A 15,382-nucleotide genomic window follows, 5' to 3' on the forward strand; every position below is an offset into this window, starting at 1 on the left:
TTCCTCGTGAGGGCACACAGCTCTGCATGTGATGTAAGCCCACTGTCTGGGTTAGATTTGTAAAGAAAAATAGAGAGGGATGATTGTGCTTGCTGCGTGTGTGTTACATAACTTTCAGCCCAAAATTCTCCCTGAGGATTAGACTCAATAGAGTGATATTCACGGTTTAATGTGTCCGAAAATGGAAGCTGCGCAGGCTGGGAGAGGCTCATTTTTGATAATCAACGGGACTCAGACTCACATGTATTTACGCTTTATGCTCATGTAACACACCATTAGATTACACTCGGTCAAATTCAAAGGACGACCCAGAGGAGAACCACAAAAGCATGTTGAGCCATGACACATTGAGTCTAGCTCTTCTTGGTTTGAGTGACTGAATCGGTGCAGGGAGGAAAGTCAGAGCAGGGCAGAGCAGAGCAAGGGTGCAAGGACAGTGTTTTTGGGAGGCTGTTTGTGTCTGCAGGCCGTGTGAGACCCCATAGAGCCTAGTTCATTTGTGAGGGCAGGCTGACTCATCTCTCCCGCTGGCTTTGCTTCTCAAAATACATGGCTTTCTCTTTTTCTCTCCCACCTTTATTCCTGCCTGTTCGTCTCACCTCGAAAGCCCTCCACATGTGAAATTATCACAGAACAGCTTTCAAAATAATCTCTTCTGCTGCACTGGTGTTTCTCACAGTGACAGACGGGCTGACAGATGAGCAGCAAAGGACAGGGAATAAAGGAAATGCAAAAGCAGAATTTTTCTGATGTTGTTCTTTGTCCCAGACTGAGGCTCTAAAAGACAGAGATGAGGACAGTCATGCCTTCCTCTGTGCAATCAGGAGGGGGGCTCAGGAGACCACACGGCTGTCCCCTAATACTGAACCATACTCAGTGCAGTCAGGAAGTATTCACACCTTTCATGTTTTACAGTTTTTTATGTTGCAGCCTGATGAAATTAAATTACCTGGACATGATTTGGAAAGGCACACACCTCTGGAGAGAAGGTCTCAGAGCAAAACCCAAGACATGAGCTCAGAGGAGCTGCAGAGCAGACAGGCAGGATGGTTGAGAGGCACTGATGGAAGAAGTCTCTTCAAGAGCTGGTCACCCAGCCAAACCGAGGGAGAGGAGGGCCTTAGTCAGAGAGGTAACCAAGAACCTGATGGTCACTCTGACTGAGCTCCAGAGATCCTGTAGGACACAGATGTCAAACTCAAGGCACGGGGGCCAAATCCGGCCCATGGGACAGTTAAATCCGGCCCACAAGATGATCTCATATTTCTGTTCTAACTGTCCCATCAGTCTGAGGTCTGCAGATTTACTCAAGTATAAAAATGTGAACTTATCCTTGATGATTTAAAATATCCTTTTTAAGTCATAAAATCTGAAAAAGTAAGGAGTAGCAACATTTAGATAAGAAGTCAGGAATGTAGGAAAAGAAATTGATTTGTGTTTTAATCTCATATTTTCAATTTTGCGTCTCACAATTAGGACTCAAATTTAGGATTCTGACTTTTTTATTTTGTACTTTGAGCATTTCAACTCATAATTTTGACATCTCATTTAATATTTTGAGCTTTAAGATTCATAATTCTACATTTTTAATTCATATTTTGACCTTTTAACCAGTAATTTTATGTTTTTTCTAAGAATTTCAAATTCAAACTCTGACTTCATAATCCCATAGTTTGTCCTTTTAGACTCAATTTAAAAATGTCAATCATATTTTGACTTTTAATTTCATGATTATAAATTTTATTTATATTTTGACCTTTAAACTCATGATTTTGACTTCTTTCTAATATATTTGCTGATGTTTTGATATTTTTTAACTAATAAATATACTTTTCTTAAATTGTGAGCCTCTAAACTTATCTTTTTAACTCTTTAAATGTCAGAACAGAAATTCACTTGTCAGCCATAATAAGCAATTTTTTTTAAATATCTCAAAAAATAGGTTAGGACTGGTGGAAATGTTGCAAAAATGGCCAGATAAAGTGCTGAAAAGGGGGTTAGACAGTGGCAAAATGGGTTGTGGGGTGGCACAGAGAGAGAAAAATTGGCTGGAAAATGAGTGAAAAGAGGTTAAAATGAGGCAAAAATTGGTAAAAGAGGTACAAAGGGGCAAAAGGTATCAAAAATGGGTTAAAAATGGTGCAAACCCAGTAATTAAAAGGGGTTAAAAAGTGACAAAATAGATGAAAAGTGGCAAAAATGTAGTAAAAAAAAACATGAAGAAAAAGTGGTAAAAGAAAGAATTACAGAATGGCAGAAATTGGCAAAAGGATCAAAAATGATCTAAAGTGGTGAAAATATACCAAAGATAGCCTGGCAAAGTGGTGAAAAGGGGTTAAAAGTGGCAAACAGGGGCAATAATCAGCAGGCAAGTGGCTAAAAGGGTTTAAAGAGCGGTCAAATGGGCAAAAAATGTCAAAAACTATCAAAATAGGTTAAGAGTGGCAAAAAAATGTTGCAGAATCGGTTGAATGAAGTAGTGACAAGGGATTAAAAGTGTCAAAAATGGGTTAATATTGGTGCTTAATCACAATTGGAGAGGTCCATTCTCTGGGATTCAATAGAAAATACTAACACTAATACAATATTCTGTTAATTAGCCCAAAATATGCATTTAAATTTTGTTTGTTTGAAAGTCCTGCCCCCAGAGTCTCTTGTGTAAATTTACTTGATGACCCCTGCTCTAAGGCCTTCAGACGTCCATCCTATGATGGTAAATAGTGCAAACTTAAACAGAGGCTTGTCCTTGCACCTCTCAGTGTCTGACCCTGATACTTATCTGGAATACTTCCTGTACAGTAGGTTAATGAAGCTGTAATGGTTAGGTGTGTAGAAGCAGGTGTTGTACAATTCTCAGCAGCCTCACGTGCACTGTCAGCTCAGAACTGACGGATCTGAGAGCCCTGCTAAGAGGACTGTCAGAGGACGAGGTCCTTACATCATACGAGGAAAACAAACAGAGGGGAATGACAAAGAGGAGGCAGGAGAGTGCAGCGTGGAAAAGTGATGAGAAATGATGAGAGGACAGAAATAGACTGTGAGGGAGAGAGAGAGGAGACCCCGGCTCTGTGTTTATCCTGCACCAGGGAAGACGGTGTGGAGCCAGCTGAGATGACAGAGCAGACGAGGGCTGTGACACACAACAGCACTCCAAGGTGTGTGTCGTTTCCCTCTCTAGAGTGTGTGTATTTGTGAGTTACCCATGATTCATGCTGAATAGACGCATCACAGCAAATCTGACTTGAAGAGAGGGTGAATTTCTGTGAGCAGCATTTTCTACCTCGTGCGTTTGCTTGCTCGTGGTGAAAATGTGACATTTGGCAAAGTCAGCATCCAACTCATTAGACCCCAGTGACCTTCTGTGAAAAACACAGGAGCGCACACGCCCCTTTTTACAGCCTGTTCTCTGTAGGATCAGAGCTGCTCGTGTTACAGGTGCTCTCAGTGGTATTAGTAGGCCAGTTCACCTGGAGCATCCTTGGCAGCAGTTTCCTCCACAGGATCAAGAGGTTACGGTTGTCGTGGGACCTGGATAACCCCCCCACGCCACCTCTCCGCCCCCATGTACGACCCCGGGGCCACCATCTGGCAGGCTTACATAACTGCAGAGTCTGTGAAATGGTACTGTTAGGTTATGCAAACTGGCAAAGTAGATTTTTCTCATGCAAGCAGGGCTGATATAAATGAGTCTGACCTTTATGAACATGTTGCAAGTTATCACTTACACACAGAATCAGGAAGCATGACCCTGATGTTCCAGCAGAAGTTACAGCGCTAAAATCTCAGCGTGGGCAGCACAGTCTCAACAGCAGGAGAGGTTTTTGTTTGCTTGTTTGTTTGTTTGTTTTTTGGCTTTTTTCATTTTTTTGACAAAATAACCAGAAGGTTAGACTCTGTTACTTTATACTTTAAAGGAAAATGTTAAAAAATAATAATAATAATGATAAATAAGAGCCAAAAAGTCTCATTTATGCTCACTTTATCTATGAAGATGCAGTGCTGGGGAAAAGTATTTCATGTTTTCTTAGTTGTTTTTTGCATATTTGTCACACTTAAAAGTTTCAGATCATCAAAAAATAATCATATTAAACAAAAAGTCAGTTTTTAAATGATGATTTTATTAAGGGTAAAAAGCTGCCTAAACCTACCTGCTGCTGTATGAAAAGTAATTGCCCTTAAACCTCACAACTGGTTGTTCCAGCCTTGGTGACAACAACTGCAAGCAAGCATTTGCAATAATTGCCAGTGACTCTTTCACATCACTTTGGAGGAATTTTGTCCCATTCTGCTTTGCAGAATTGTTTTTATTCAGCCATATTGGAGGATTTTCCAGCATGAACGCCTGTTTAAGGTCATGCCACAGCATCTTAATCAGATTTAGGTCCAGACTTTGACTAGGCCACTCCAAAAACCATGGTGGGACATTCTCCTTCAGTATTTTCTGGTAGAGAGCAGAATTCATGATTCCATCAATTGCAGGAAGTGGTCCAGGTCCTGAAGCAAAGCAGCCCCAGACCATCACACTACCACCATGTTTGACTGTTGGTCTGATGTTATGTTGATGAAACGCTGTGGTAGTTTCACTCCAGATTAACAGGCCGTACACCTTCCAACTTTTGTCTGGTCAGTCCACAGAACATTTCCCAAAAGTCTCTCCCATGGATACCATTTTACCAAGTCTCTCTCCTAGTGTTGGATCATGAACTCTGACCTAGCTGAGTCAACTGAGGCCTGCAGGTCTATAGACGTTGTTCTGGGTTTTTCTGTGACCTCCTGGATTAGTCGTGGATACGCTCTTGGAGTCATTTTGGAAGGCCAGCCACTCCTGGGAATATGTTCACAAGTTTTCTCCATTTGTGGGAAATGGCTCTCTTTTTCCTCATATTAAAATGTGCTTGATGATGTGAAACGAATGTTTGACAAATATGTAACAAAAACAAGAAATCGGGAAGGGAGAAAAATACTTTTTTACAGAAGGAGAGGTCGGAAAAGTAGATGCATAGCAGATGGATACTCCTGTTTCTGTGTTTCTCACTGGTGAATCCATCTTGCAAAGCTCCCGTCTGAACCTTTTGGGCCTGTTCACAAAGTGACAGGACCAATCAGCGACGAGGGGCAGTACTTTCAGGCACGGCGCAGTCGTGACGTTAACAAGCAGCAGCAAGAGGCCGATGCAATTATGTATGAAGAGATTAGCATGGATGCTGCTAAAGCACCAGTTTCATCAGAACTTAACTTCATCTCTTTGTTAAAAGAAGAACAAAGAAGAAATGACAAAAGTCGTGTACTGACATGTCTACAGGTTTGCATTATTCCTCAGTAGTAGAGCACGGGAACCACGATAGTGGTTACATCACATGTTTTGTTGCTCTGATTGGCCTGTAAAGATGTGACGGACAGAACGTTCATCCAATCACACTCCGAGTTTCTGCCAAATCCTCTGCCCGTTCCCAAACGCTTAGTACTGAAGGTTTTCCAGATGGATGGATGTGTGAAACACATCCATCTAGCGTGTCAGGTTAGGAAAAGTACACAACTATTGTAATCAAGTAAAAGTATAGCTACTCTGGTTCAAATTGACTTAAACAGAAGTAAAGATACTGGTCTATAAATTTAATCAAGTAAAAGTAAAACATGGGCTGCATGGAGGTGCAGGGGTTAGCACTGTTGCCTCACAGCCAGAAGGTCCCTGGTTGGCTTCCTGATCAGGGCCTTTCTGTGCAGAGTTTGCATGTTTCAGGAACTCCGGCTTCCTCCCACCACCAAAAACATGCTCGTTAGGTTAGTTGGTGACTCTAAATTGGCTGTAGGTGTGAGCATGCCTGGTTGTCTGTCTATACATGTCAGCCCTGTGATTGACTGGCAACCAGTCCAGGGCATACCCCTCCTTTTGCCCAATGACAGCTGGGATAGGCTCTAGTCCCCCACGACCCCCAACAGGATAAGCAATATAGAAAATGGATGGTTGAAAAATGTATTTAATTTAAAGTTAGTTTAAGTACTGAGTAGCTACTGAGGAATTGTATAGTAAAATATGATCTTTCCTGAGTAATAATAAAGTTAAATAAACAGCAAAATTGACAGTGTTAACTGAAATCATATAGAGTCAAATTTAACACCGGAAAAGTGTATTTATTGCCCACACTACATAAAGTTCAATAACACTTTTGAAAGTGTTAAATATTTTACAATACTACAGCACAGAAAGGAACTCTTACTCAGTGGATAACTTCACCCATGGTGCAAATGTGTCTCACATCAACAACAACGGTAATCCAATGGAATAATGAGCAAAAGAACCCTGCAGGCAACCTCCAAACACAGCTAACCACGTGTCTAAACACTCTGCCCAACGGCATGTTGGGGAACTTCACCCACACAACCCTGCAGATTTGAACTATTAGTGGGCGGAGCTTAAATCGATTAACTCTATACAGAGTTGAACTAACGCTGGTGGATCAACACTGCCAAGTAACCTCAACCCTGAAGACTGTTTCACTCAGAATGGAGTTAAAATCCACTCTGAGTGAAACGGTCTTCGTTTAACCCTGAGATAACAACACTCCAGTTTTTGCTGTTTTCAGATGTGATGTGGGATCCTTGTCTATGTGTGACTGTCAACAGAGGGGGGAAAGTATGAGAGTATTGTTCTCAAGTAAAAGTACAGTTACTCTGGTTAAAACTTAAGTAGAATTAAATAACTGATTTCAAAACATTCTCAGAAAAAGTGCCCCCCAAAAAACTACTCAGTTACAGTAATTTGAGTAAATTTGATGTTTCCATCCCACCCTTGGTCAAATGAGGCCTGCAGGTCTTATTCTGGGTTCTTTGATGACCCCCATGTTGAGTTTTTGTTCCTCTCTTGGAGTCATTTTGGTAGGCCGGCCACTCCTTTGAAGGTTCGCCACTGTTCCAAGTTTTCTCCATTTGTGGGTAATGGCTCTGACCACAGTTCGTTGATGTCCCAAAGCCTCAGAAATGTCTTTTTAACCCTTTCCAGACTGATTGATGTCAGTGACTCTGTTTCTCATCTGTTGTTGAATTTCTTTAGATGGCGCCATGATGGGTTGTTTTTTGAGATCTACTTCAGTTTGCGTGACAGCTTCTATTTAAGGGATTTCTGGATCCAGCAGGTCTGGTAGTAATCAGGTCTGGGTGTGGCCAATGAAGTTGAACATAACTTTCCAAAAAGTGTGGTTACTCACAGTTAATTTATGATATAATAAGGGGGGTAAGGACTTTTTCATATAGGACCAGGTTGGTTTGGATGCTTTTTTTCTCTTAATAAATGAAATTATCATCTAAAAAATGACTTTTGTATTAACTCAGGTTATCTTTGTCAACTACTAAAATTTGTTGAATGATATGGAACATTTAGGTGTGACAAATATGCAAAATTTACTGTATGCACTGTACCTCTTTAGGTTACCCCCCCCCCCCCCATTTCTAACCTCGCTGAAAAATGAAAGACAACTAAAGCTCTGTTGTTTAACATCCAGATCTCTTCACCAGAAGCATTCAGGAGCATCGTGATTATCCAGTGACATCCCTGCTGTTCTAACTGCTCCACAGCCACCGTCTGTTTGTGTGTTAGTTAACCTCTCAGTCTACTATCATGACTGTGATCCATGACAGCCAGGTGTTGTGTTCAGAGCTGGGGATGAGATTAAAGCCTCTCTGTCTGTCCGTCCGTCAGCCTGCTAAGCACCCGATCAGCCCCATTCAACAGGCTGAAACCAAGGCTTTGAATAGAACAGTGGTGGACCAATCACAGGGAGGGGAGGGGTGCTTTTGTCCTAATAGACTCACTGGGTAAAGACTGTGTGGTCCAAGCACGCCACCTAGTGGAGATTAGGGGACTTATGAAGGTATGATGGATAGAGAAAACACATGACTTCACATTTGATCCTGGCAGATTATTTCAAAGCACAAAAGGAGCGAGGATTTGTTCCTTTGATTTGATTGAACAGCTGTTTTAACAGGGCGATAAAATACAAACACATCTGTCTTACAGTAAGGCCATGCTGATGGTTAAAAGGCTTTAGCACCATCCTGGAAAATCAAGAACTGGAAACTTCAAATAAACAATCATCCCACTTTTAAGGTCAGATCGTTTTTACTAGCTTAGTGTTGCATGCTTAAAAAAATTATAGCTGGTCGTATGTAGCTTTAGTGCAGTTTATGTTGGAAATCTTGTAAAATTCATGTAGAAAAACAGGAAATTCTGAATCTACATACAGACCTGTGTGAAAGTATTTGCTCCATTCCTGATTTCTCTTATTTTCTTTGCATTTTTCAGATCATCAAACACATTTAAATACTGAACAAAGATAACCTGAGTAGATACAAAATGTGTTTTTTTAAATGATGATTTCATTTATTAAAGGAGAAAAAGTCTTCCAAACACACCTGGCCCTGTGTAAAAAAGTCACTCTCCCTTTGTTTAATCTTGAATTAACTGTGATTAACCACATTTTTTGGGAAAGCTGAGTTCAGTTTCACCACCCAAACACAGGCCTGATTACCGCCAGACCTGCTGAATCCAGAAATCCCTTAAATAGAAGCTGTCAGACAAAGTCAGGTAGGCTACAAGATCTCAAAAAGCAACATCATGGCACCATCTAAAAAAATTCAAGAACAGATGAGAGACAAAGTCACTGACATCTATCAGGTTGAAAAGGGTTACAATGCCATTTCTAAGGTTTTGGGACTCCAGCCAACCACAGTGAGAGCCATTATCCACAAATGGAGAAAACTTTGAACAGTGGTGAGCCTTCCCAGGAGTGGCTGGCCAACCAAAATGACTCCAAGAGTGCATCAACGACTTATCCAGGAGGTCACAAAAGAGCCTAGAACAACATCTTAAGACCTGCAGTCCTCAATTGACTCAGTTAGGGTCAGAGTTCATGACTCAACCATAGGAAAGAGGCAATGGCATCATGGGAGAGTTCAAAGACCAAAACCACTGCTGAGCAAACAACAACACAAAGCAGGTCTTACATTTGATTAAAAACATCCTGATGATCAGTAAGACTTTTGGGGAAAAAATATTCTGTGGACTGGTGAGACAAAAGTGTGACTTTTTAGAAGGTGTGTCCCGTTCCACCTGGAGTAAAACTAACACAGAATTTCATCAAAAGAACATCAGACCAACCAGGGGCGTGGCTAGGGATTTTTGGCCCCCCCAGGAAGAATATTACAGGACCACCCTTAACCGGCTAGACCAAGCAACAAACGTTGAGTTATGTTCACAAATATCTTATGATTTTAATATATTTTTGAATCATAATTTTCAAATTTATGAGCAGTATTTTTACTATGGTTAAACTACTTGCATTATTTTGCAGAGCTGGACATCATTGGGCATTTTAAAGGGAGGAGCAGGAGCCTCCCCAAGTATTTTATTTTACTCTATTTGATACATATTTTAGTCTTTTGACTGATTAATTTAATCACTTTTGATTCAATAATGAGAATAATTACTAAGAAAAAATAAATAAAAACACATTTTTGATTGCAGGCTTCTCAAGGACCCTTTCCTACTGTGGGCCCGGGTAATAAGTACCCTTTTTTCCCCCTGTGTTACGCCCATGGGACCAACAGTCAAACATGGTGGTGGCAGTGTGGTGGTCTAGGGCTGCTTTGCTGCTTCAGGACCAAGAAAACTTGTAATGGATGGAACCATGACTTCTGCTCTCTACCAGAAGGTCCAGGCATCAGTTCAAGACCTGAAGCACAAGAACGCTTGGATTATTCAGCAGGACAACGATCTGGAACACATCAGCAGGTTCACCCTAGTCAAATCCAAACTTGAATCTGACTGAGATGCTGTGGCATGACCTTTAACAGGCCGTCCATGCTGGAAAGCTCTCCAATGTGGCTGAATTAAAACAATCCTGCAAAGAAGAGTAGGCAAAAATTTCTCCACAGTGATGTGACAAACTCCTAGGTTTAGGGGGAGATGACTTTTATAGATGGGGCCTGGTTGGTTTAGACAGCTTTGCTCCCTTAGTAAATGAAATCATTTAAAAAATGCACTTTAAATTTACTGTGGTAATCTTTGTCTAACACACATTTAAGTGTAACAAATATGCAAAATATAAGAAATTGATTCTCAGAATAATCTGGGCTGCAACCTTTAAGTCCAAACTTTAACTTTCAAGATTAAGAGGGGAAAAAAAAAACAGAAGCAGAAAAGTTGCCCAAAAAAATTGCTTTAATTTACTGTTAAAAATAAGGCTAGAGATGCAGAAGAAGTACAAGATGTTGTTTGTACTTCACCAAGTACATGACATTTATGCAGATATGAGGGGACAACAGAGACCTGTGGAGGAGGATGACACTCCACCATGCTGTGATGACATGATGTTGCTCGCTGACATCAAAACTTCTACATTTAAACGGAACATTTGAGGCTGTGGACCGGCTGCAGAGTCACCAGGTCTGAAGCCCAGTCCCCTCAGAGACAGAGTGCATAGCTGAGTAAGGTTACAGGACAAATTCATATCAATGCGACAGCAGGAACTGTTGTCGGAACAATAAACCCAAGCCATTTTCATGTTTCATACATATATAATCATATATATAATTCATATTCAATGTACAAAGTTACATTCTGAATTGCAAAGGCTCAATCATTGTAAATAAATACTGAAACGGCTAAACTGCAAAAACGTTTCTCTCAGACACTCGTTCACAGACACACATGACGAGGAACAGCCTCCTCTGTTCAACACAAAGAGGACAAACATACAACAATACCAGTTCAGAGTACTGGTACACAGTCCAGAAATACACGCTTATATTGCAGACAGTTGAACATTGTGTGCACTCTCAAGACGTCAGAATAAAAAAATCAGGAGGGGATATTGTCAATAAAGATTATCATCATTGGGGCGTCCTGCAGCGGCGCTGCAAAACCAAAAATGACAATGTTACACTCCTGACCTCTAAATGTCAAGATGAGGATTAGAGGGGGTGATGGCGGGGGGTTATGTAACCCTCAGCGTGGCTTTTTTATCCTCTCATAGAAACACGTCCTGCACTCTCTTCTCTCACTTCATGAAAATATTCTCCTAATATGAAAGTTTAAAAATATATCTTATCTTTACACAAGGATTATAAAAGCTTGTTTCTATCTACACGGAGGCGAACATGCTGCTCTAAAGTGCCGCTCAAGACGAGACACCGGTATAGCTTCAGCATGTGGCAAACTATCAATCTTTAACTCTTTATCCTTTGGTAGCAAACACATTCTTATGAGAAAAATAAATACTTAGTCACACTTGAAAAGCCAGGGGGAAAGTCCTTCCAACCCCTGATACATAAGAAGGGATGCACCGGTACTGGAGCTGAAACCATGTCTAAGTACTCACAGAACACAGCTGATACTGCTCATCATTTTTACTTTTTCTGAAAGATGTAGTATCGGTGCATCTCTGTACATAAGGCAGATTTTTAGTGTTTACAAGCTGGAGCTGGTCAGCAAACTGAGCACAGAGGATGGACAGAATCTTTGTACGATATGTAGATAAATACAGATCTGTGGTTTGTCAGTGTTTCAGCAAAACTAACCGAAGGAGATTATTTACATCATACAGTGGTAAATAAAGCAGCAGCTGCTGCTTCTAATGTCATATTTACGGTTTTATAAAAGTATTCCCGACCATCACGAATCTTTAAACAAGAGTCTGCTCTAACAGGAGCAACTAAAAAAATAGATTATTAAGTAAAAAAATTATTTTTCCTGTGATTTTTCAGAAAGTAAAATTTCCCTATTAAAGATTAATCTCATACAAAGAGTAATATTTCATTACTTTTTTTAACCTTGAAGATCACGGCTTACAGCACATGAAAATCATGAACCCGCTATCTCGAAATAAAAGCCTCCTGAGCCTCCATTCTCTCACTCTGGTTCGGTTCACACAATCATGAGGAAGACTGCTGACTTGACAAACATCCAGAAGACAATCACTGACACCCTCCACAGGGAGGGTAAGCCACAGAAGGTCACTGCTGAAAGGCCAGGCTGTTCTCAGAGGCTGTATCAGAGCAGATTCATGGAAAGATGACTGGAAGAGAAAAGTGTGGAGACACAAGGATGAGCTCAGCCTTTAGGATTGTCAAATAAAGTAGATTCAAGAATTTACAGGAGCTTCACAAGGACTGGACTGAAACTGGAGCCAGAGGATCAAGAGCCACCACACAGACAGGTCCAGGAAATGGACTACAAGTGTGGTGTTCTTAGTGTCGAGCCAATCCTGAACCATAGATGTGAGGAGAGAAAGAGTGCTCAGTGGTCCAAAGTCCTGTTTTCAGATGGAAGTAAATTTGGAATTTCATTTGGAAATCAAGGCCCAAGAGTCTGGAGGAAAATCTGAGAGGCCATAGTCCAAGATGCTTGAAGTCCAGTGTTTTCAGATGGTTTGAGGTGCCATGTCATCTCTTGGTCTACTGGTCTTTATCAAGTCCAGAGTCAACACTGTCAGCCATCTACCAGGAGGTTTTAGGCCCTTCCATCTGCTGAGAAGCTTTATGGAGATACTAATTTCCGTTTCATCTGCTCACAGTGAAGCCAAAACCACCAGAAACTGGTTTACTGGCCATGGTGTTACTGTGTTTGATTGGCCAGCCAACTGGTCTGACCTGAACCCCGTAGAGAATCTCTGAGGAAGAGGAGAGACTCAACAATCCAGATGAGCTGAGGGCTGCTATCAGAGCAACCTGGGCTTCATAACATCCCAGCAGGCCCACGGACTGATTGCCTCCATGACACAAGCAAAGATACAGGAATTTGTGCAAAAAGGAGCTCTAACCACTGAGTGCAAAATTGAGCAGAATTTTCCAGAGGGCCAACATTTCTGTATTATAAATCCTTTATTTGACTGATGTTTGTGATATTTTAATATTCTGAGATAGTGGAATTTGACTCTGGTGAGCTGTAATCATCAAGAATAAAACAAACAAAAAAAAACTCATATTATTTCTATTTGTATGAGGTGAATCTAGAATATATTGAAGTCTCACTTTATGAATTAAATCACAGTTAAAAAAAACTTTTTCATGATAGTCTAATTTTTCAGATGCACCTGTGTAGAGGATTAAATGCTAATATTAGTATGCCATCACACTGAAAACAGTGCAAACATCTTGACGTTCAACATGTCCAGTAATATCAACAATGTTCAACATCCTACATCCTTCAGTGTTTTAGCAAGGCAACATCAGTAAACGAGCAAAAAAGACAAGCTGATGGTAAAGTTCTCAGTTTAGCAGGTAAAGTGGAATTTAGATGCCGATTATGTGACTGAAGCCTGAACAAAGCATAAACACTAGCAGCCATGCTGCTGAACAGCCTGAGGTAATGCTCCGCGCCCTAGCTTTACAATAGAATCTGGTCAGATTTAACTTCTAAATAGTGTCAGGAATATTGCTACATTAAATGTTTAAGCTTCAAAACAGTGCAATGACAAAAAAAACCCCTACTGTTTCAGAAAATTCTCTAGTTTAGCTTTGTTGCTGGAAAATTACACAATAGAGGCATAAACTGGATTTATTGCTGTTCATTTTGTGTATTTAGAGAAGTCTGGTGCCATCCTCTGCGCCAGCAGATGCTAACTTCATGAATCGGATGTACTGCACTTGACTAAAACTAATCTGGACTTGGAGACAACTGGCAATCAATAAATCGACCTTGCATACGTTCAAAAGCCAACTTCTTAAAGGATGGGAAACACGACTGCCACAGTCTTGTACTATAGAAGGGCAACAGGGAGCTCATGAATGATTATATTATGTTTTGACCTGCTGATTTAGGGCCTGTGTCCTCGACATCAGCTGTTTTTACTGCAGAACTTTTATCAGCTTTGTCAACAACAATGGTAGACGATTAACTGCCGCTAATCTTCATCTGCTGCTAATACCAGGACAAGATTCCTTTACATTGTTTTCTTGGTGATATTTCCTAGAATAAAAGACAGGGATATTTTGGTATTCTTGAAGTTTTGTCATATAAGGTGCTTGGCAATAGTAGTATCGTCAGCCCCCAGTGATTTCAGTGAGCGTTGCCTCTTTAAGAAGGACGCCCTAGAGGAAGCTAGGCTATATAGCATAGAAGATGGGTACAGTTTCTCCATATAATGGTGAGTTGTAGGTAAAAATGGCATAAAAATAACAAAGTTGGCTCAAACATACACCCTATTAGAAATTTTCAAAGTGCTTGATTTTTCACCCAGAAAGCCTCTGTGTTTGGCACTATTTTGCAGCGCAAGCTTCAGCTACGTGCTCTTCCACCTCAGAGTATTTGATCAGCTGGTTTACAGGCTTGGACAGAGATAACGATGACAAACTAAGCGATTTTGACTCAAGTGACAATGCCTGTTTCCTGTGGATACCAGGGGAAACTTGTGATCTGGAGTACAAAGAGGAATAACTTCTACAGGTGGAGACTCAGTGGGAAGAAAGAGAGGAACTTCAAACAATGAAAACTGGAGAGAAAGTTACCTGATAGTGTAGGTGTGGAAACTGTGAGTCCATACCCACTGTGGGCTTGGACTGGGACTTCACAAAACTTCTTCTGGACGTTTCTAATAGAGGATAGCGGCTCACAGATGCAGCCTGCATCACTCCACATTCAGAGTTCCCTGCCTTACTGGACACTGTTGTTTTACTGACTTTTTTCAACTTTCTGGAAATAAATTGGAAAAACCAACCCCAACCAGAAGAGCTGAGTAAGTTTATCGCTATGGCTTTATTCTTTTAATGACTGAGAATTAGAAAAGCTACATCTATCAATCCATTTTTTACACTGCTTATCCTGTTGGGGGTCGTAGGGGGCTGGAGCCTATCCTAGCTGTCATTAGGCAAAAGGACGGGTACACCCTGGACTGGTCGCCAGTCAAACACAGGGCTGACATGTAGAGACAAAAACCAGGCACACTCACACCTACGGGCAATTTAGAGGCTCCAATTAACCTAATGAGCATGTCTTTGGTGGTGGGAGGAAGCCGGAGTACCGTGCAGCTATAAGCAGCTATAGTTGGCACTTATGAAAACAATGTGTCAGCTGTTGGAGCGGAAAACTGAGCTAAAATAACTAGTTCTAGTTTAGTTCGTTATTGTTTTCTCTGATGAAGCGCGCAGATCCAAACAGGTTACCTGATTCACTGAGGTGGAAGAACATATTGCTGAAGGTTGCGTTGCAAAATAGTGCCAAACACAGAGGTTTTTTGGTGCTTCAACATTTTTGATAGAACATTTCTTGGGCCAGTGTTGCTTTGGGCACATTTTTTTTTCACCTAACACTTGCTAAACTACGCAGGGAAAGTGTACCCTTCTGCATCGTTGCATAGCCAAGCTTCCCTGCTGGAACCACCAGCAATGC

Source organism: Cheilinus undulatus, linkage group 20, assembly GCF_018320785.1.
Source record: "Cheilinus undulatus linkage group 20, ASM1832078v1, whole genome shotgun sequence".
NCBI classification, from domain to species: Eukaryota; Metazoa; Chordata; class Actinopteri; order Labriformes; family Labridae; genus Cheilinus; species Cheilinus undulatus.